The 22,673-nt window shown below is 37.4% G+C and overlaps 1 pseudogene; it reads left to right on the top strand.

Moving 5' to 3' along the window:
* The first annotated feature begins 11,764 nt into the window (after window positions 1-11,764).
* Window positions 11,765-13,033, top strand: LOC136154522 (inorganic pyrophosphatase 2, mitochondrial-like; annotated as a pseudogene).
* Window positions 13,034-22,673: the final 9,640 nt, after the last annotated feature.

The following is a 22,673-nucleotide window of genomic DNA, read 5'->3' as shown; positions in this document are numbered from 1 at the left end:
ACCATATGATCATCTCAACAGATACAGAAAAATCTTGACCAACTTCAACACCAATTTACGATTTTAAAAAACTCCAGAAATTGGGCACATAGGGAAGCTAACTCAACATAATAAAGGGCATATATGACAAACCCACAGCAAATATCATTCTCACTGGTGAAAACATGATATCATTTCCTCTAAGATCAGGAACAAGACAAGGATGTCCATTGTTGCCACCTTTAAACAATATAGTATTGGAAGTCCCAGCTACAGCAATCCAAGAAGGAAAAGAAATAAAAGAAATTCAAATTGGAAAAGATGAAGTAAAACTATCACTATTTACAGATAACATAATATAAATAGAACATCCTAAATGTACCACCAGAGAAATACTAGAGTTCATTAATGAATTCAGTAAATTTGCAGGATACATAATTAATACATAGAAATCTGTTCTGTACTTCTGTGTCTCTTTTTCTGTTTTGCATATAGGGTTATCATTACCATCTAACAGATCACTAGCCCAGGTGGGATGCATGAGACAAGTGCTCGGGCCTGGTGCACTGGAAGGACCCAGAGGAGTCAGGTGGAGAGGGAGGTGGGAGGGGGGATCGGGATGGGGAATACGTGTAACTCTATGGCTGATTCATGTCAATGTATGACAAAACCCACTGAAATGTTGTGAAGTAATTAGCCTCCAACTAATAAAATAAAATTAAAAAAAAAATAGAAATCTGTTGCATTTCTATCTATACACTAACAGTGAAAGATCAGAAAGAGAAATTAAAGAAAAACTACAATTTACCATTTAAAATATATATCAAAATTTAAAATGCATATCAAAAAAATAAAATACTAGGAATAAGCCTACATAATCAGGCAAATACATGTACTCTGAAAACTATGATAGTGATGAAAGAAATTAATGATAACACAGAAGGAAAGATATACCATGTTCTTGGATTGTAAGAATCAATATTGTCAATGTGACCACATTACCTAACACAATCTGTGGATACAATGCAATCCCTATGAAGTTACCAATGTCATTTTTCACTGAACTGGAACAAAAATAATTTTTAATTTGCATGGAAACATAAAAGGCACTGAATAGCCAAAGCAGTCCTGAGAAAGAAAAACAGAGATGGAGGAAACAGACCCCTGACTTCAGACTATAGTACCGTATGGTGCTGGCACAAAAATGGAAATGTAGAACAATGGAATAGGAGAGAAAGCCCAGAAAAAAACCCACATACACATGGTCAATTAATCTATGACAAGGAAGGCAAGGATATACAATGAAGAAATGACATATTTTATAAGTGATGCTGCTGCAGAAACTGGACAGGTACATTTAAAAGAATGAAATTAGATCATTCCAACACCATATACACAAACTAAAAGTGGATTTTAGACCTAAATATAAGACTAGACACTACAAAACTGGAAGACTGGTTATATTAAAACTCTTAGAAGAAAATATAGGCAGAACACTCTTTGACATAAATTGCTGCAATATCTTTCTGAATGCACCTTCTAGAGTAGGGGAACCAGGCCACACAGCAGGAGGTGAGCTGCAGGCCAGCAAGTGAAGCTTCACCTGTATTTACAGATGCTGTACTTGCAGGAAAACAATCTCAGGATTCACAATGAGTCTGCATTATGGTGAGTTGCATAATTATTTCATTATATATCACATTTTAATAACAATAGAAAAAAGTGCACAAGAAATGTAATGCACTTGAATCATCCTGAAAGCGTTCCCACTCCCAACCCCTGGTCTGTGGAAAAATCATTTTCCACGAAGCCAGTCCTTGGTGCCAAAAATGTTGGGACCGCTGTCCTAGAGTAATACAAATAAAAACAAAAACAAGCAAATGGGACCTAATTAAACTTAAAAAGCTTTTGCACAGCAAAGGAAACCATAAGCAAAACACAAAGACAACCCACACAGTGGGGTTTTCATGTGTTTATTTCATGCCTTCTGTATGTCTTCTTTGGAGAAATGTATGTTTGTATCTTCTTCCCATTTTCTGATTGAGCTATGTTTTTCTGATATTCAGCTGCATGAGCTGCTTGTATATTGTGGAAAATAATCCTTTGTCAGTTGCTTCATATACAATTATATTCTCCCCATTCTGAGGGTTGTCTTTTCACCTTTTTTATAGTTTCCTTTGCTGTGCAAAAGCTTTCATTAGGTCTCATTTGTTTCTTTTTGTTTTTATTTTCATTACTCTACTAGGTGGGTCATAGAGGATCTTGCCCTGATTTATGTCAAGGTGTATACTGCCTATGTTTTCCTCTAAGAGCTTTATAGTTTCTGGCCTTATATTTAAGTCTTTAATCCATTTAGAGTTTAGTTTTGCATATGGTGTTAGGAAGTGTTCTAGTTTCACTCTTTTACATGTAGCTGTCCAGTTTTTCCAGCACCACTTGTTGAAGAGGCTGTCTAGGGTTGTTGTTTTTTCATAATGGTTTATGAGCTGTTTATTTATTTTGGATATTAACCCCTTATCAGAAATATCATTTGAAAACATTTTGTCCCACTCAGTAAGGTGTCTTTTTGATTTGCTGATGGATATCCTTGCTGTGCAAAAGCTTTTAAGTTTAGTTAGGTCACATTTGTTTATCATTGCCTTTATCTCCCTTGCTTTAGGAGACAGATCAAAAAATATTTCTATACTTTATGTTAAAGAGTATTCCACCTATGTTTTTTATTTAGCATGTTTTTAAAAATTATGAATGTATGATAACAGATTTACAGGAGAATTGCAAAATACAGAACAATTATACGTTTCAATTACTTTTTAAGTAGATAAGTTTAGTTGGAGTTTCAATATCGAACTCTCAAAAATTAACAGAATGAATATAAAGAGAAGTAGAAGGAAGTAGAAGTAGCTTTTCAGTATACCTGAAAAGTTCTGTGAACCAATTCAGCATAACGAAGATTTATACAACTTTCCCACAACAGCAGGATACAAATTATATTCAAGTTTTCATAGACTATGAACTAGGAGACACAAGAACATAACCAGGGACATAAAACCAAAGTGCAAGAATATCATAGTCTGAATGTATTGAGATCATAGTCTGTTCTCTTATCGCTGTGGGATTATGTTAGAAATCAATATCAAGATATTTGAAAATAACCCATATATTTTCAAGTGCAATATGCATTTACCAAGAGAGATCTTCAACTTAGGCATTTAAAGCCTCAATAATGTTAGTCTGATAAAAAAAAAAAGAGGGTGATTGCAGAGAAGAAAGCATTTACATGAGAAATTAATATAAAAATGAGAATTTAATGTTAAAGATACTTTAAACAAAACCCCATTTATTTGGAAAATAAATGTCCCCTTTTAATTGATGAGTGTATCTAAGAAGTCATAACATTGAAAATTAGAAAATATTTGTAATAGAATAAAAATGAAAAGAGAATTTATCGGAATCTGTTGCATGCAGCTGAAACTCCTCAGTGTAGTTGAATACAATGTAGAAGCTTGAATAAGGTATGAAAACAAATACGGACTCTAGCATAAAATTTTGTGAAATTTAAACAAAATCTCTAGTTAATAATACTGGATCACTTGTTAATTTCCTTTTTTTTTTTTTTTTTTTAACAACAAAGTATTTCTGAGATCTTGGATCACCTTAACTATCATTATTCTGAATTCTTTTCCTGAAAGTTTGCCTAACTTAGTTATTTTTGTGGGGTTTTATCTTGTCCCTTCATCTAGGACATAACCCTCTGCTTTTTCATCCTGATTAACTTTCTATAATGTGGTTTTCATTCTAGCCACTGTGGGAGTCTGGTTCTTCTCGCTTCTTCTGTCTGCACACTGGTGGATGAGACTAAGAGGCTTGTGTAAGCTTCCTGATGGGAAGGACTGGTGGTTGGAAAAACTGGGTCTTGCTCTTGTGGACAGGGCCTTGGTCAGTAAAGATATAATCCAATTATCTGCTGATGGGTGGGGTTGCCTGTTAGTTGTTTGGCCTGAGGCCACCCAGTCCTGGGGTCTATGGGCTCTATGGTAGGGTTAATGGTGACTCCAACAGGACTTTATGCCAAGGGGCCCCTTCCAGAACTGCTGCTGCCAGTGACCTATTCCCTGTGGCGAGGCACTATTGATTTACATCTCCACAGAATACCCTCCAACACAAGCAGGTAGGTCTGATTCAGTCTCCTGCGGGGTCACTGCTCCTTTCCCCTGAGTATTGGTGCATGTAAGATTTTTTTTTGTGCTCTCCATGGGTGGAGTCTCTGTTATCCCTAGTCCTGTGGAAGTCCTGTAATCAAATCCCACTGGCCTTCAAAGTGGGAGTGGCCAAAATCCCAAAAGTGGCCCTGGGGATTCTCAGTCCCTTTGCCAGATTCCCAGGCTGGGAAGCCTGACATGAGGCTCAGAACTTTCACAACAGTGAGAGAGCTTCTTTGGTATTATTATTCTTCAGTTTGTGGGTCACTTACCCAGTGGGTACGGAATTTGATTTCATCATGTTTGGCCTCTTCTACCATCTTGTTGCAGCTTCTCCTTTGTCTTTGTGGGGTATCTTTTTTGGTAGATACCACCATCCTCTCTTGATTGTTGTTCAATACCTAGTTGCAATTTTGGTGCTCTTTCAGAAGATGAGTGCACGTCCTTGTACTCCACCATCTTGAACCAGAACTCCACCTAAACTAAATCCACAAAACCAAACTCCACCTAAACCTTGTGTGGTATGCTCATTTTAACAATATCAATCCTTCCAATCCAAGAACACAGTATTCTTTCCATCTCTTTTTGCCATCTTTAATTTTTTCATCAGTGTCTTATAATTTTCTGAGTATGGACCTTTTATCTTCTTAGGTTGGTTTATTCCTAGGTATCTTATTATTTTTTATGTGATTGTAAAAGTATAACTACCATATCACCTGGAAATTCCACTACTTCGTACATATCTGAAAAAAACAAAAACACTAATCTCAGATATGTCCATAGCAATATTATTTACAATTACCAAGATATGTAAGCAACTTAAATGTTAATCCACAGATGAACTGATAAAGAAGAAGTGGTATATATACAAAATGAAATGTTACTCAGCCACAAAAAGAACAAAATAATGCCATTTGCAGAAACACGGATGTATATGGAGATTGTTATACTGAGTGAAGTTAAGTCAGATGTTGTTGTTCAGTCATTCAGCCATGTCCGACTCTTTGTGACCCCATGGACTGAAGCACACCAAGCTTCCCTGTCCTTTATCATCTCCCGGAGCTTGTTCAAACTCATGTCCACTGAGTCAGTGATGCTATTCAACCATTTCAACCTCGGTCATCCCCTTCTCCTCCTGCCTTTAATCTTTCCCAGCATCAGGGTCTTTTCCAATGAGTAAGCTCTTCGCATCAGATGGCCAAAATATTGGAGCTTCAGCTTCATCATCTGTCCTTCCAATGAATATTCAGGATTGATTTCCTTTAGGATTGACTAGTTTGATCTCCTTGTTGTCTAAGGGACTCTCAACAGTCTTCTCCAGCATCACAGTTTGAAGGCATCAATCCTTTGTTGCTCAGCCTTTTTTTTTTTTTAATTGTCCAGCTCTAACATCCATACATGGCTACTGGAAAAACCAGAGCTTTGATTATACAGACCTTTGTGGGCAAAGTGGTGGCTCAGATAGTAAAGACTCTGTCTGCAATGCACTAAACCTGGGTTCAATCCCTGGGTCAGGAAGATCACCTGAAGAAGGAAATGGCAGCCCACTGTAGTCTTCCTTCTGGGAGAATTCCATGGACAGAGGCACTTCACAGGCTACAGTCCATGGGGTCACAAAGAGGAAGACATGACTGAGCAACTAAGTCAGATAGAGAAAAACAAATATATGATATTGCTTATATGTGGAATGTAAAAAGGGTAGAAATGAACTTATCTACAAATCAGATATAGATTTACAGATACAGAAAACAAACGTATGGTTATCAGGGTGTCAGTGAGGGAGGAATAAATTAGGAGATTGGAACTGACATATACACATTACTATAAATATATGTAAAATAGATAACTAATGAGGATCTGCTATGCAGCACAGGGAATTCTACTCAGTACTCAGTATTGTCCTATATGGGAAAATATCTAAAAACAAGTAGATATACATATATGTATAACTGATTCACTTTTCTGCACCCCTGAAACACAACATTATAAATCAACTGTACTCCAATAAAAATGTTTAAAAGAGAAATTGTGGTATGTATGTGCACACAATGGAAATCTACTCAGCCATGAAAAAATGAAACTTTGCCATTTGCAACAATATGGATAGACTTGGAGGGTAGAATGCTAAGTGAATAAGTCCGACAGAGACAAATACTATATGTTGTAACTTATATGTGTAACCTTAAATATAAGTGAATAATTATAACCACAGAGAAGCAGACTTACAGGTATAGAGAACAAACTAGTGGTTATCAGAGGGCAATGGAAAAAGTGTGGCAAGATATACGTAGGGGATTAAGAGGTACAAACTACTATGTATATGATAAATAAACTACAAGAATATATTGTATGGCACAGGGAATATAGTCAATATTTTATTTAAAAAACAAATGAACCAAGCAGAAATCCTGATGCTGAGGAATGCAATGACAAAATCTGGAAAATTCAATATACAACTTCAACAACAAGTTCAATTATGCAGAAGTAATAACCAGGAAGGGATTTCCAGGTGGCCCAGTGGTAATGGAACTGCCTGTATATATGTAATTCGGAAAGATGGTAACAATCATCCTATATGCAAAGCAGCAAAAGAGACACAGATGTAAAGAACAGACTATTGGACTATGCAGGAGAAGGCAAGGGTGGGATGATTTGAGAGAATAGCATTGAAACATGTATATTACCATATGAAAAATAGAAGACCAGTGCAAGTTTGATGCATGAAGCAGGGCACTCAAAGCCAGTGCTCTGGGACAACCCAGAGGGATGGGGTGGGGAGGGAAGTGGGAGTGGGGTTCAGGATGAGGGGACATACATGCACCCATGGCTGATTCATGTCAATGCATGGCTAAAACCATCACAATATTATAAAGTAATTATCCTCCAATTAAAATAAACTAATATGTTACTGCCAATTTATATGACATTTATGATAACATTATAGTCAGCATTCATACATATATTAAAAATGAGAAAGGTAGGCCTCATTTCTATCCCATTCTAGTGTCTGAAATGTAAGGCTACTTTTTAAATCTCAAATTTATACTATACCGCTGTGCAGAAAAGGAAATGTTCATCAATTTTTTATGTAAAGGCCAGATGTGGAGCTTTCCTGCATGCTTTAGACACAATATAAACATTCTTTTATAAAATAACTGAGAGTCAGTCTTGCTTGGCTTGAAAATTCTTTTTTAAAATGGTAAATCATAAATGGCATTTAAAAAAGCAGTGATATTTTATTTTAAGCTAAATACAAAAGGCGATTTGACCATCATTTAATACAAGGCTTATTTGCTGCTGTCTTTTTTTCTAAATTGTCATCTACACTACTTTTTCAATGCATTGTGTACAATTTTTAGTTTCAGTTTTCTCTGTGAGCCGTAGGTATGTAAAGTACTAGATATTACATCTCCAGCCATCCACATTCTGACTTTGGCCATAGCTCCATGGTTATAAGGAAAATGTTGTTGTTGTCTTTGTCATTCTTTATGAAACTACTTGCCTCATTCATCAGCTCCCAAGTGGACACATTTTCTTTTCCATAAAAGCAATAAAAGTGAGCATTCAATATAAAACAAAAGAAAGAAACTGCCTGACAATGCAGGAGATGCTGGATATGCCAGTTTGATCCCTGGGTCAGGAATATTCCCTGCAGGAGGAAAGGGCAATCCATTCCATTATTCTTGCCTGAAACATCCCATGGACAAAGAGGAGCCTGGTGGACTTCAGGCCACCACTGAGCACACACCCATGCACACTAACCAGAAAACCTGAAGAGAAAAGAACTGAAATTAGGCAATTAGAGGAACAATGAAAAGGAGTGTAAAAAACACACAGGAGCTATGCAACAACATCAAGCATGCACATATATGCCTTATAGGATTCAAAGAAGGAGAGAATGAGAAAGGGACAGATAACTCAGTCAAGGAAATAATAGCTGAATATTTCCCAAATCTTGGGATGGTTATGGACATCCAGACTCATGTGATCAAATATTCCCAAGCAACATCCAACTAAAGATTTCCCAAAGGCACATGTTCATAAAAATCTAAGACAAAGAGTATTTTGAAGCAGCAAGAGAAATACAATGTGTGACATACAAGGCAACCCCCATAAAACTATCAGTGGATTTCTCTGCAAAAATCTTGCAGGACAGGAAGAAGTCAAATAGTGTTTTCAAAATGCTAAAAGGAAAATATGCTAACTAGAAATACTATTCCATGAAAAGCTTTCATTCAAAAATGAAATGAAGATAACTGCACTCCCATAAAAACTAGAGCTGAGGAAGACTTATTACTATTAGATTACACTCATGAGAAATGCTAAAGGGAGTTCTTCAACTTGAAAGGAACCTAAGAAACAATATGCAAACATATGAAAATACAAAACAGTGGTAAAGGTAAATACATAGTCAGTTCAGAACACTCTAATATAATAATGGTGGTATATAAATCACTGAACTCTAGAATAAAATTTAAAAGGCAAAAGTAATAAAACTAACTGCAGCTATAATAATTTGTTAATGGATACACAATATAAGAAGTGAAAGGTCATATCAGTAGCATAAAATATGGGAGAAGTGTAAATATATCATACTTTTTCAAATGACTGACATTAAATTCTTATTAGTTTAAAGCAGAAAGTTCAACTATGTTTTTTGTAAGCATCACAATAAAAAAATAAAAACTTCTACTGCATGCACAAATGATAAAGAAACCAATGCATATAATGGGAATAATTAATGAATAAAAATGGAAGATAATAAGTGAGGAAAAAAGAACAAACTAAAAAACATTCAGAAAATAATGAACAAATTGGCAATAATAAATACTTATCTGCCAATAATTACTTTAAATGTAATGTATTAAGTTCTTCAATCAGAAGTCATAGAAGGGCTGAATGGATTTTAAAAAAAACAAACAAGATCAAACAACATCCGTTGGATCATTGAAAAAGCAAGAGAGTTCCAAAAAGACATCTACTTCTGCTTTATTGAGTATGCCAAAGCCTTTGATTGTGTAAATCACAACAAACTGGAAAATTCTTCAAGAGATGGGAATACCAGACCACCTGACCTGCCTCCTCGGAAAACTGAATGCAGGTCAAGAAGCAACAGCTAGAACTGGACATGGAACAGCAGACAGATTCCAAATCAGAAAAGGAGTATGTCAAGGATGTATATTGTTACCCTGCTTATTTAACTTATATGCAGAGTACATCATGCAAAATGCCAAGCTGGATAAAGCACAAACTGGAGTCAAGATTGTCAATCAATAACCTCAGATAGGCAGATCGCACCACCCTTATGGCAGAATGTGAAGAGGAACTAAAGAGCCTCTTGATGAAAGTGAAAGAGGAGAGTGAAAAAGTTGGCTTAAAACTCAACATTCAGAAAACTAAGATCATGGCCTCTGGTCCCATCAGTTCAGTTCAGTTCAGACGCTCAGTCGTGTCCGACTCTTTGCGACCCCGTTAATCGCAGCGCGCCAGGCCTCCCTGTCCATCACAAGCTCCTGGAGTTTACTCAAACTCATGCCCATCGAGTCAGTGATGCCATCCAGCCATCTCATCCTCTGTCGTCCCCTTCTCCTCCTGCCCTCAATCCCTCCCAGCATCAGGGTCTTTTCCAATGAGTCAGGTCTTCGCATGAGGTGGCCAAAGTATTGGAGGTTCAGCTTCAGCATCAGTCCTTCCAATGAACACCCAGGACTGATCTCCTTCAGGATGGACTGATTGGATCTCCTTGCAGTCCAAGGGACTCTCAAGAGTCTTCTCCAACACCATAGTTCAAAAGCATCAATTTTTCAGTGCTCAGCTTTCTTCACAGTCCAACTCTCACATCCATACATGACCACTGGAAAAACCATAGCCTTGACCAGATGGACCTTTGTTGGCAACGTAATGTCTCTGCTTTTTAATATGCTATCTAGGTTGGTCATAACTTTCCTTCCAAGGAGCAAGGGTCTTTTAATTTCATGGCTGCAGTCACCATCTGCAGCGATTTTGGAGCCCCAAAAAATGAAGTCTGTCACTGTTGCCATTATTTCCCCATCTATTTGCCATAAAGTGATGAACTAAAAAGCCTCTTGATGAAAGTGAAAGAGGAGAGTGAAAAAGTTGCCTTAAAGTTCAACATTCAGAAAACTAAGATCATGGGTCTCATCACTTCATTGGAAATATATGGGGAGACAGTGGAAACAGTGCCTGACTTTATTTTGGGGGGCTCCAAAATCACTGCAGATGGTGACTGCAGCCATGAAATTAAAAGACACTTGCTTCTTGGAAGAAAACCTATGACCAACCCAGACAGTATATTAAAAAGCAGAGACATTACTTTGCCAACAAAGGTCTGTGTAGTCAAAGCTGTGGTTTCTCCAGTAGTCAGGTATGGATGTGAGAGTTGGACTATAAAGAAAGCTGAGTGCCGAAGAATTGATGCTTTTGAACTATGGTGTTGGAGAAGACTCTTGAGAGTCCCTTGGACTGCAAGGAGATCCAACCAGTCCATCCTGAAGGAGATCAGTCCTGAATATTCACTGGAAGTACTGATGATGAAGCTTAAACTCCAATACTTTGGCCACTTAATGCAAATAACTGATTCACTGGAAAAGACCCTGATGTTTGGAAAGATTGAAGGCAGGAGGAGAAGGGGATGACAGAGGATGAGATGGTTTGATGGCATCACTGACTCAATGGACATGACTTTGAGCAAGCTCTGGGAGTTGGTGATGGACAGGGAAGCCTGGTGTGCTGCAGTCCATAGGGTTGCAAAGAGTTGGACACAACTGAGTGACTGAACTGAGCTGAACAGAACTGAACAATATAGAGCCTATAAAAAATTCACATAAGATTTAAGGGCACCCACTGACTGCAAGTGAAGGGATAGAAAAAGATATTATGTGTAAATAGTAACCAAAAGGGAGTAGTAGTGGCTATCCTTACAAGAGAGAAAAGAGACTTTCATTCAACATCTGTCATAATAGACAAAGAAGGTCACTATAAAATGATAATGTAGTCCATTCATCAAGAGGATATAGCAATTATAAATATAAATACAGTCAACATTTGAGCACTTAATATATATAGAAATTATTAACCAAACTGGATGAGAAATAGAAAACAATATCATAATGGCAAGGACTTCAATAATCCACCTCAGGAAATTTGAACAAACTAAGACCACTGTTAGCAAAAGGAAGAAATTAATGAAAATTAGAACAGAAATAGAGGCATCCCTGATGGCTCAGTGGTAAAGAAATCTGCCTGCAATGCAGGAGACACAGGGGATGTGGGTTTGATCCCTGGGTGAGGAAGATCCCCTAGAGGAGGAAATGGCAATTCACTTCAGTATTCTTTCCTGAAAAACCCCACAGAGGAGCCTGGTAGGCTACAGTCTAAAGAGTTGCAAAGAGTTGGACATGACTGAGCTAGCCTGTAATGCCAATGCAGAACAGAAATAGAGACCCAGAACACAAAAATCACAATTAGCTCTTGACCAACCATGAGCAGAGGATGCTGGAACCCATCAAAAAAAAAAAAAAAAAAGGATACCCTATGTCCAAAGACAAAGAAGACGCTGCAATGAGATGGTAGGAGGTCCATTATCAATAAAATCAATAAAATTGATAAAATCGGGGCGCCGCCGCCGCCCGCCTGCCGCGGGGAGCGAGCGCAGGGCCCGGGCCGCGTCGGACCATGGCACGGAGGAGCGCGGCCAGCCCCACTCTCCCGATTACCGCCTCTTTTTCAAGAATGTAGCTGGTCACTACATTTCCCCCTTTCATGATATTCCTCTGAAGGTGGACTCTGAAGAGGAAAATGGCATTCCTACAAAAAGAGCACGAAATGATGAATATGAGGTCATGTGCATTTTAGCCTGAGAGAAGAAAAGCAGACTGGAAGTGCACTCCTAGTGATCAGGAGCAAATGAATGTGTTTAACATGGTTGTGGAAGTACCTCGGTGGACAAATGCTAAAATGGAGATTGCCACAAAGGAACCATTGAATCCCATTAAACAAGATGTGAAGGATGGCAAGCTTCGCTATGTGGCAAATATCTTTCCTCACAAGGGTTATATATGAAATTACGGTGCCCTCCCTCAGACTTGGGAAGATCCCCATCGAAAAGATAAGAGCACAGACTGCTGTGGAGATAATGATCCCATTGATGTTTGTGAAATAGGCTCAAAGGTTCTTTCTCGTGGAGAAGTTGTTCATGTGAAGATCCTTGGAGTTTTGGCTCTTATTGATCAGGGTGAAACAGATTGGAAGTTAATTGCTATCAATGTGAATGATCCTGAAGCCTCAAAGTTTCATGATATTGAAGATGTTAAGAAGTACAAACCTGGTTACTTAGAAGCTACGCTTAATTGGTTTAGATTTTATAAGATACCAGAGGGAAAACCGGAAAACCAGTTTGCTTTTAATGGAGAATTCAAGAACAAGGCTTTTGCTCTTGAAATCATTAAATCTACTCATGAATGTTGGAAAGCATTGCTTATGGACAAGTGTGATGGCGGAGCTATAAATTGCACAAATGTACAGGTATGTGATAGCCCTTTCCATTGCTCTCAAGAGGAAGCAAGATCGTTAGTTGAATCGGTGTCGTTTTCATTGAATAAAGGAAGTAATGAAGAAGATCAAGTATGGCACTTCCTTGGCCAGTGTTAGAACATCTGAAGGTCTTCCATCAGGATTCCAGTCTCTAAGAATGCCGAGATTCAATCTCCCCCAAGTGCTAGAGACAGGCAGAATTTGCTCATTAACTTCATGTTGAAACTTCTTTTTTTTTCCTTCAAGCTTTTTGCAATATGCAATGTGTAAATAAACATTGACTTTTTAAAAAAAAAAAAAAATTGATAAAATCAAATTTCATACCCACTGGGTGGGCAACCCACAAATTGGAGAACAATAATACCAAAGGAGTTCTCCCACTGTTGTGAAGGTTTTGAGCCGCATGTCAGGCTTCACAGCCTGGGGATCTGCCAAAAGGACTGGGACTCCCGAGGGAATCTGACTTTGAAGGCCAGTGGTATTTAATAACAGGACTTCCACAGGACTGGGGAAACAGAGACTATACCTGTGGAGGGCACAGATAAAATCTTGTATGTGCCACGCCCAGGGGAAAGGAGCAGTGACCCCATAGGAAACTGAGTGAGACCTACCTGCTAGTGTTGGAGGGTCTCCCATGGAGGTGTGGGTCAGTAGAGGCTCGACATGGGAAAGGGGGCACTGGCAGTAGCAGTCCTGGAAGGTGCTCCTTGGCTTAAGTCCTGTTGGAGTCGCCATTAACTCTACCATAGAGCCCGTAGACCCCAGGACTGTGCGGCCTCAGGTCAAACAACTAACAGGGAGGGAGTGCAACCCCAACCACCAGCAGATAATTGAATTATATCTTTACTTACCAAGGCCTTGTCCATAAGAGCAAGACCCAGTTTTTCCCACCACCAGTCCTTCCTATCAGGAAGCTTACACAAGCCTCTTAGTCTCATCCACCAGTGTGCAGACAGAAGAAGCAAGAAAAACCAGAATTCCACAGTGGCTAAAAGAAAACCACATTATAGAAAGTTAATCAGGATGAAAAAGAGAGGTTTATGTCCTAGATGAAGGGACAAGATAAAACCCCAGGAAAACAACTAAATGAAGTAGAGATATGCACCCTTCCAGAAAAAGAATTCAGAATATTAGTGAAGATGATCCAGGATCTGGGAAACAGAATGAAGATGCAAGAGATGTTTACCAAAGATGTAGAGGAATTAAAGAATAAACAGAGATGAACAGTACACTAGAAGGATTCAATAGCAGGATAACTGAGGAAGAACACATAAGTGACCTGGAGGACAGAACAGTGGGAAACACTGCTGCAGAATAGAATATAGAAAGAAGAATGGAAAAAGTGAAGACAGCCTAAGAGACTTCTGGGAAAATATTAAACACACCAACATTCACATTACAGGGGTCCCAGAAGGAGAAGAGAAAGAGAAAGGACCCAAGAAAATATTTGAAGAGATAATAGCTGAAACTTCCCTAACATGGGAAAGGAAATAGTCAACCAAGTTCAGGAAGTGCAGAGAGTCCCCAGCAGATGAACCCAAGGGGGAACACACTGAGACATATAGTAATCAAAATGATGAAAATTAAAAACAAAGATGAAATATTAAAAGCAACAAGAGAAAAATGACAAATAACATACAAGGGAACTCCCATCAGGTTGTCAACTGATTTCTCAAACAGAAGCTCTACAAGTCAGAAGGGAATGGCACCATATATTTAAAGTGATGAAAGGGAAGAAACTACAACCAGGAATACTCTACCCAGCAAGAATCTCATTCAGATTTGATGGAGAAATCAAAAGCTTTCTAGACAAGCAAAAGTTAAGAGAATTCATCATCACCAAACCAGTTTTACAACAAATGCTACTAGAACTTTTCTAGGCAGGAAACAGAAGACAAGGAAAAGACCTACACAAAATAAACCCAAAACAACTAGAAACTGGTTAATAGGATCATACATAGTGCTAAGTACCTTAAATGTAAATGAATCAAGAGCATCAACCAAAAGACAGACTGGCTGGGCAGATGAAAACTTGTGCATGTATGCACTTCCAGTTACCATATCACTCTATTTAACCCCTTCAGATTGTATGCAATTCTTTTATATTGTTAGATTAATCAAGCTTCCATTAACTTTTTGTCTGGTTATTGACTGTGAAAACTGATAAATATATTTTATTACTGTGATTATGTAACTATTTCTCACTTAATACCATTGCCTCATGATTGGTCAACAGAAAAGTAATAGAATTCTGTATTGCCAAAACATTTAAGAGAAAAACCTATAATCATTTTTTATAATCCAGATGCATATCAGAATTATCATTGAATATTTTGAAAAATACAAACACCCAGCTATTGCTTTTTTTCTCCAAAGCTCCAGATGTATTTATAATGAACAGTGATGCATAAAAACAGCTGGACTATATGATGATCATTTATTTATATCTAGTTTATTTCACATTTACTGTTTCATATTCAGTGCTCCCATTTCATTTAATGGTTTCCAATTTCTCTCTTTTTCTTCTGATGTTCTTTCTCAAACTTTTATCAAGTGTCAGTCAGTTCAGTTCAGTTGCTCAGCTGTGTCTGACTCTTTGTGACCCCATGAACCGCAGTACACCAGGCCTCCCTGTCCATCACCAACTCCCGGAGTCAACCCAAACCCATGTCCATTGTGTCGGTGATGCCATCCAACCATCTCATCCTCTGTTGTCCCCTTCTCCTCCTGTCCTCAATCTTTCCCAGCATCAGGGTCTTTTCCAGTGAGTCATCTCTTCACATTAGGTGGCCAAAGTATTGGAGTTTCAGCTTCAGCATTAGTCCCTCTGATGAACACCCAGGACTGATCTATAGGATGGACTGGTTGGATCTCCTTGAGAGAGAGACTCTCAAGAGTCTTCTCGAATACCACAGCTCAAAAGCATCAATTTTTTGGCGCTCAGTTTTCTTTATAGTCCAACTCTCACATCCACACATGACTATTGGAAAAACTATAGCCTTGACTAGACGGACCTTTGTTGGCAAAGTAATGTCTCTGCTTTTTAAAGTGTTGTCTAGGTTGATCATAACTTTCCTTCCAAGGAGCAAGTATCTTTTAATTTCATGGCTGCAGTCACCATCTGCAGTGATTTTGGAGCCCAGAAAAATAAACTCAGCCACTGCTTCCACTGTTTACCCATCTATTTGCCATGAAGTGATGGGACCGGATGCCATAATCTTAGTTTTCTGAATGTTGAGCTTTAAGCCAACTTTTTCACTCTCCTCTTTCACTTTCATCAAGAGGCTCTTTAGTTCTTCTTCACTGTCTGCCATAAGGGTGGTGTCATCTGCATATCTGAGGTATTGATATTTCTCCCAGAAATCTTGATTCCAGCTTGTGCTTCCTCCAACCCAGCATTTCTCATGATGTACTCTGCATATAAGGTAAATAAGCAGGGTGACAATATACAGCCTCGACATGCTCCTTTTCCTATTTGGAACCAGTCTGTTGTTCCATGGCCAGTTCTAACTGTTGCTTCCTGACCTGTAGACAGGTTTCTCAAGAGGCAGGTCAGGTGGTCTGGTGGTTCCCAGCTCTGTCAGAATTTTCCACAGTGTAGCAGAAAACTTTTGTATATGTATATAGAGTGTATATAAAATAGCATATATTTTAGAAAACTTATGACTTCTTGCTTAGATAAAAAGTTTATGACATTTTGAATCTATTTGTTTGACTTAGTATGAATAGAATGCTAGATTTCTAATTTATATTCACTCGAAATTTTGATACAGTTCCATGTATTTTGGCATCTAGTATTACTGTTGAGAGTCTAGAAAGTTTATTAAATCAGTGTTTTAAAAAATTTTGAATGAGACTTAAAAACTTCTAATCCAACTCAACCTATAAATACTATGCTTTTTTAAAAAAGCAGGAAATTAACACATGATACAATATTATTAAAAATGACAGAATGATTTCAGTTGGTTTCCAAGGCAAGCCACACAATATCACAGTAATCCAAGTCTATGCTGCAACCAGTGATGCCAAAGAAGCTAAAAATTACTGGTTCTACGAAGACCTACAAGATGTTCTAGATCTAACACCAAAAACGTTGTGTTTTTCATCAAAGAGGATTGGGATGCAAAAATAGGAAGTCAAGAGATATTTGGAGTAACAAGTTTGGCCTTGGAGAAAAAACGAAGCAGAGTAAAAGCTAACAGTTTTGTCAAGAGAACACACTGGTCATAGCAAACACCCTCTTCCAACAACCCAAGAGACAAATCTACATATGGACATCACCAGATGGTCAATACCAAAATCAGACTGATTATAGTCTTTGCAGCTGCATAGGGAGAGTCAGCAAAAACAAGATCTGGAGCTGACTGTGGCTCACATCATGAGCTCCTTATTCCAAAATTCTGACTTAAATTGAAGAAAGAAGGGAAAACGATTTAAGTATGACCTAAATCAAATCCCTTATGATTATACAGTGGAGGTAATGAATGTTAAAAGATTCAAGGGATAGATCTGGTAGACAGACAGCATGGAGAACTATGGGTGGAAGTTCATAACATTGTATAGGAGGCAGTGAACAAAATCATCCCAAAGAAAAATAAATGCAAGAAGGCAATGTAGTTTTCTGAGGAGGTTTTACAAACAGCTGAGGAAAGAAGAGAAGTGAAAAGCAAGGGAGAAAGGGAAAGATACATCCAACTGAATGCAGAGTTCCAGAGAATAGCAAGGAGAGATAAGAAGGCCTTGTTAAATGAACAATGTAAAGAAACAGAGGAAAACAACAAATGGGAAAGACAAGAGATCTCTTCAAGAAAACTGGAGATATCAAGGGACCATGTCATGCAAAGATGGGCATGATAAAGTACAAAAATTGTAAGGACCTAACAAAAGCAGAAAAGGTTAATAAGAGGTGGCAAGAATACACAGAAGAAGTATACAAAAAGGTCTTAATGACGCGAACAACCATGATGGTGTGGTCAATTACCTAGAGCCAGACATCCTGGAGTGTGAAGTCAAGTGGGCCTTAGGAAGCATTATTATGAACAGAGCTAGTGAAAGTGATCAGATTCCAGCTGAGTTATTTCAAAGCCTAAAAGATGATGCTGTTAAAGTGCTGCACTCAGTATGTCAGAAAATTTGGAAAACTCAGCACTGGTCACAGGACTGGAAAAGGTAAGTTTTCATTCCAATCTCAAAGAAGGGCAATGCCAAAGAATGTTCAAACTACTATTAAATTGCACTCATTTCACATACTATTTATAGTAAGGTTATGCTCAAAATTCTTCAAGCTAGGTTTCAGACTGTATACGAGGCTGTATACTGTCACCCTGCTTATTTAACTTATATGCAGAGTATATCATGTAAAATGCCAGACTGGATGAAGCACAAGCAGGAATCAAAATTTCTGGAAGAAAAGTCAACAACCTCAGATATGCAGATGATACCACTCTAGTGGCAGAAAGTGAAGAGGAACGAAAGAGCCTCTTTAGGGCAAAGAGGAAAATGAAAAGGCTGATTTGAAACTCAACATTCAAAAAACTAAGGTCATGGCATCTGGTCCCACAAATTCATGGCAAACAGAATGGGAGAAAAGTAGAAGTGACAGATTTTATTTTCTTAGGCTCCAAAATCACTGCAGATGGTGACTGCAGTCCTGAAATTAAATGACACTTGCTCCTTGGAAGGAAAGCAATGACAAACCTAGACAGCATACTAAAAAACAGAGACATCACTTTACTGTCAAAGGTCCGTATAGTCAAAGCTACTGTTTTTTCCCATAGTCGTGTTCAGATTTGACAGTTGGACTATAAAGAAAGTTGAGCATTGAAGAATTGATGCTTTCAAATTGCGGTGCTGGAGAAGACTCTTGAGAGTCCCTTGGATTGCAAGGAGATCATACCAGTCATTCCTAAAGGAAATCAACCCCAAATATTCATTGGAAGGACTGATGCTGAAGCTGAAGCTCCAACACTTTGGCCACATGATGGGAAGAGCCAACTCATTGGAAAAGACCCTGGTTTTGGAAAGATTGAGGGCAGGAGGTGAAAGGGATGACAGAGAATGAGATGGTTGGATGGCATCACCGACTCAATGGACATGAATTTGAAAACTCTGGGGGATGGTGAAGGACAGGGAAGCCTAGCACGCTGCAGTCCATGGATTGCAGAGTCGGACATGACTTATCAGCTGAACAACAGTATTTTTAACTAAAATACAGGTTTCATTCAAATTTAACAACATTCATGCTAGTGTCCATTATTTATTTCATACCTTATTCAAGACTCCACATTGTATTTAATTTAATTGCACTGAGCAGCTTCGGCTACATGCAAGAAATTCTGGTAAATTCTATTTTCATTTTTCTTCTGTTAGAAATATTTTCTAATGTTCTTTGTTGTGGCTTCTTTGATAAATCCATCATTTAAAAGTGGGCGTTTACTTTCCACATACATAGGATTTTTAAAGTAAAAGAAAAGTCACAGCCCAAATCAGTGTTTTAAAGAAAAGAAATAAATAGAGACTGGAAAGACAATAGAAAAGATCAAGGAAACTAAGTGTTGTGTTTTTGGAATGACAAAGAAAATTGAAAAACTTAGCTATACTGACTACGAAATAAATACAAATAAATTTTTAAATAGAAGACATTTCAACTGAATTGTTGTTCAATTACTAAGTTGTGTCTGACTCTTTGTGATACCAAGAAATAAAAACTTCATAAGAGACTTTAATAAACAGTGAAATGCCAACGAATTGAATTATCTAGAAAAATAGATAAATTCCTAGAAATATATAACCTACTCAGACTGAATCATGAAGAAATAGACAATCTGACCTGACCAATAATGAGTTAGAATTTTGAATCAGTAATCAAAAGCCTCCCAACAAATAAAAGTCCAGGGCCAGGTGGTTTCATTAGTGAATTCCAACAGACATTTTAAAAAGAATTACTTCTAATCCTTCTCAAACTGTTTCAAAAAGTTGAACAGAAGGAAACACCTCCAACCCATTTTACAAAACCAACATTACTCTGAAACCAAAGCCAAACAAGGACACTTAAATAAGTAAAACAACAGGACTATATCCCTGATGAACAAAAGTCCTTAACAGATTACTAGCAAACCAAATTCAATAGCACATGAAAAAGATCTTATATCATGATCAAATGAAAATTATCCCTGGGATGCAAGAATGGTCCAACATATGCAATTAATAAATGTTACACATCATATTAACAGAATGAAGAATACAAATTAAAAAAAAAGAATAAAAAGAATAAAAATCCTATGACCATCTCAATATAAACAGAAAAAGTATTTGACAAAATTCACCATACATTCATTATTAAAAACTCAACAAATTAGGTATAGAAAAATGTTCCTCAACTTAATAAAGGTCATCATATATGACAAGCCCACATCTAACATCATACTCAATGGTGAAAATCTGAAAGCATTTCCTTTAAGATAAGAAACAAGACAATCATGCCCACTCTCATCAGTTCTACTCAACATAGACCAAAGTCCTATCTAGAGAGAGTAAAATAAATAAAGAATAAATGAATAAATAAAAGCATCCAAACCAGAAAGTAAGAAATAAAGTTGTCTGTTGGCAGATGACAAGTTGATCTTATATTTAGAAAACCCTAAAGACTCCACCAAAAACCTGCCAGATCTAATAAATGATTTTGGTGAAACTTCAGGAAGCAAACTTAACAAAAATCAGTTCTATCTTTATATTCTTACAGCAAACTACCTGAGAGGGAATCTAAGAAAACAACCCCTTTTACATCAGCATGAAAAAAAAAATACCTAGGAATTAACTTAACTGAAGAGATGAAAAAAAGTCTGCATACAAAACTATAGGACATTGGTGAAAGAAACTAAAGAAGATACAAATAAATAGAAAGATATCCTATGGTCATGGATTGGAAAAATTAATATTGTTAAAATGTGCATACTACCCAATGTGATCAACAGAGTCAATGCAATCTCTGTCAAAATATGAGTGATATTTTTCATAAAAATAGAAAAAATTACTGCAAAATATATGCTGGTGGTGGTAGTTTAGTCACATCCAGCTCTTTGCAACCCCATGGACTATAGCTGTCAGGCTCCTCTGTCCATGGGATTTCCCAGGCAAGAATACTGGAGGGGATTGCCACTTCCTTCTCCAGGGAATCTTGCCGACCCAGGAATTGAACCTGAGTCTCCTGATTGGCAGGCAGATTTTTTACCACTGAATCACCTGGGAAGCCCTGCAAAATGTATACAGAACCACAAAGGATTGAATAGCCAAAGCAATCCTGAGCAAGAAGAACAAAGCTGGAGGCATCATGTTTCCTGATATTAAACTCTATTACAAAACTATTGTAGTCAAAACAGTGTGGTACTGGCATAAGAACAGACACATAGTCCAATGGAACTGATGAGAGTCTAGAAATAAAGCCACACATAAGCAGTCTATTAATTTTTGACAAGAGCGAATACACAATAGGGAAATGATAGTCTCTTTAATCAATAGTTCTGGAAAATTTGGACATCCACATGCAAAAGAAAGAAACTGAACACTTATCTTACATCATACACAAAAATCAACTCAAAATGCATTGAAGACTTAAATCCAAAACTGTAAAACTCCTAGAAGAAAACAGAGGGAAAACACTCCTTGACATTATTCTTTGCAATTATTTTCTGGATATAACATCAAAAGCAAATACAACAAAAGCAAAAATAAATGTGTGGAATTATATCAGACTAAAAAGCTTTTGCGTAGCACACAATCCACAGAATGAAACAGTAACCCACAGAATGGGGAAAATATTTGCAAATCATATTTCTGATAAGAAATTCTCCATAATATATAAGGAACTTATACAGTTAATTAAATAGCATAAAATAAACAATTTGATTTGAAAATGGACAAAGCACTACCTGAATAGTCATTTTTCTGAGAATGACATACAGATTGCCAACAGGTATGTGAAAGGTGCTCAATATAACTAATTATCAGGGAAATACAAATCAAAATCACAACGACATGTCACCTGTTAAATGATTACCATCAAAGAGATAAGAGGTAACAACTGTTTGTGAAGTTGTGGAAACGGAACCTTGTGCACTGTTGGTGGAACTGTAAACTGGTTCAGCCACTATAGAGAACCCTATGGATGTTCCTCAAAAAATTAAACATAGAACAACCACGTGTTCCAGCAATCCCACTTCTGGGTGTATATCCACAGGAAATGAGAAAGGTTACTGAGAAAACATATATTCTCCCATGTTTATTTCAGCTTTATTCACAATTGCTAGTATACATATAAAATATTATTGAGTCATGAGAAAAAAGGAAATTCTGCCATTTGCAAAAAATATAGATGCACTTTGAGGACATTATGCTAAATGAGATGTCAGAAAGAGAAAGACATATACTGTATGATATCTCTTACATGTGAAATTTAAAAAAAAACATATTGTTACCAGGAGCTGCAGGGGTTGGGGTGGGAAAATGAGATAGAGGTTGTTTAAATGTACATATTTGCATTATGTGATGTGTACATAATATACAGATGCTAGCTTAGGGTACAATAGCAATAGTACTGCCAATCAACATGATGTACACCTTAAATTACACAATGTTTATTGTATGTCAAATATACTCAATAAAAAATAATTGCCAAAAATGGTAACTGTGTGAGGTGATAGATGTGTTAATTAGCTTGATTATGGCAATCATTTCACAATGTATATGTATAGCAAAGCATCACATATATATATATGTGCAGTCAACATATGCAATCTTAGTTCCCCAACTAGGATCAAACCTGCAGTGGAAGCACCATGTCTTAACCACTGGACCACCAGGGAAGTTCCTATACTTTTATTTGTCAGTCATGTCTCAAAAAGATGGAAAAATATTTTAGAATCTATGTCAGAACCTTAGGGTACA

Source organism: Muntiacus reevesi, chromosome X, assembly GCF_963930625.1.
Source record: "Muntiacus reevesi chromosome X, mMunRee1.1, whole genome shotgun sequence".
Taxonomy (NCBI): Eukaryota; Metazoa; Chordata; class Mammalia; order Artiodactyla; family Cervidae; genus Muntiacus; species Muntiacus reevesi.
This window is presented reverse-complemented; position numbering and strand designations above follow the sequence as displayed.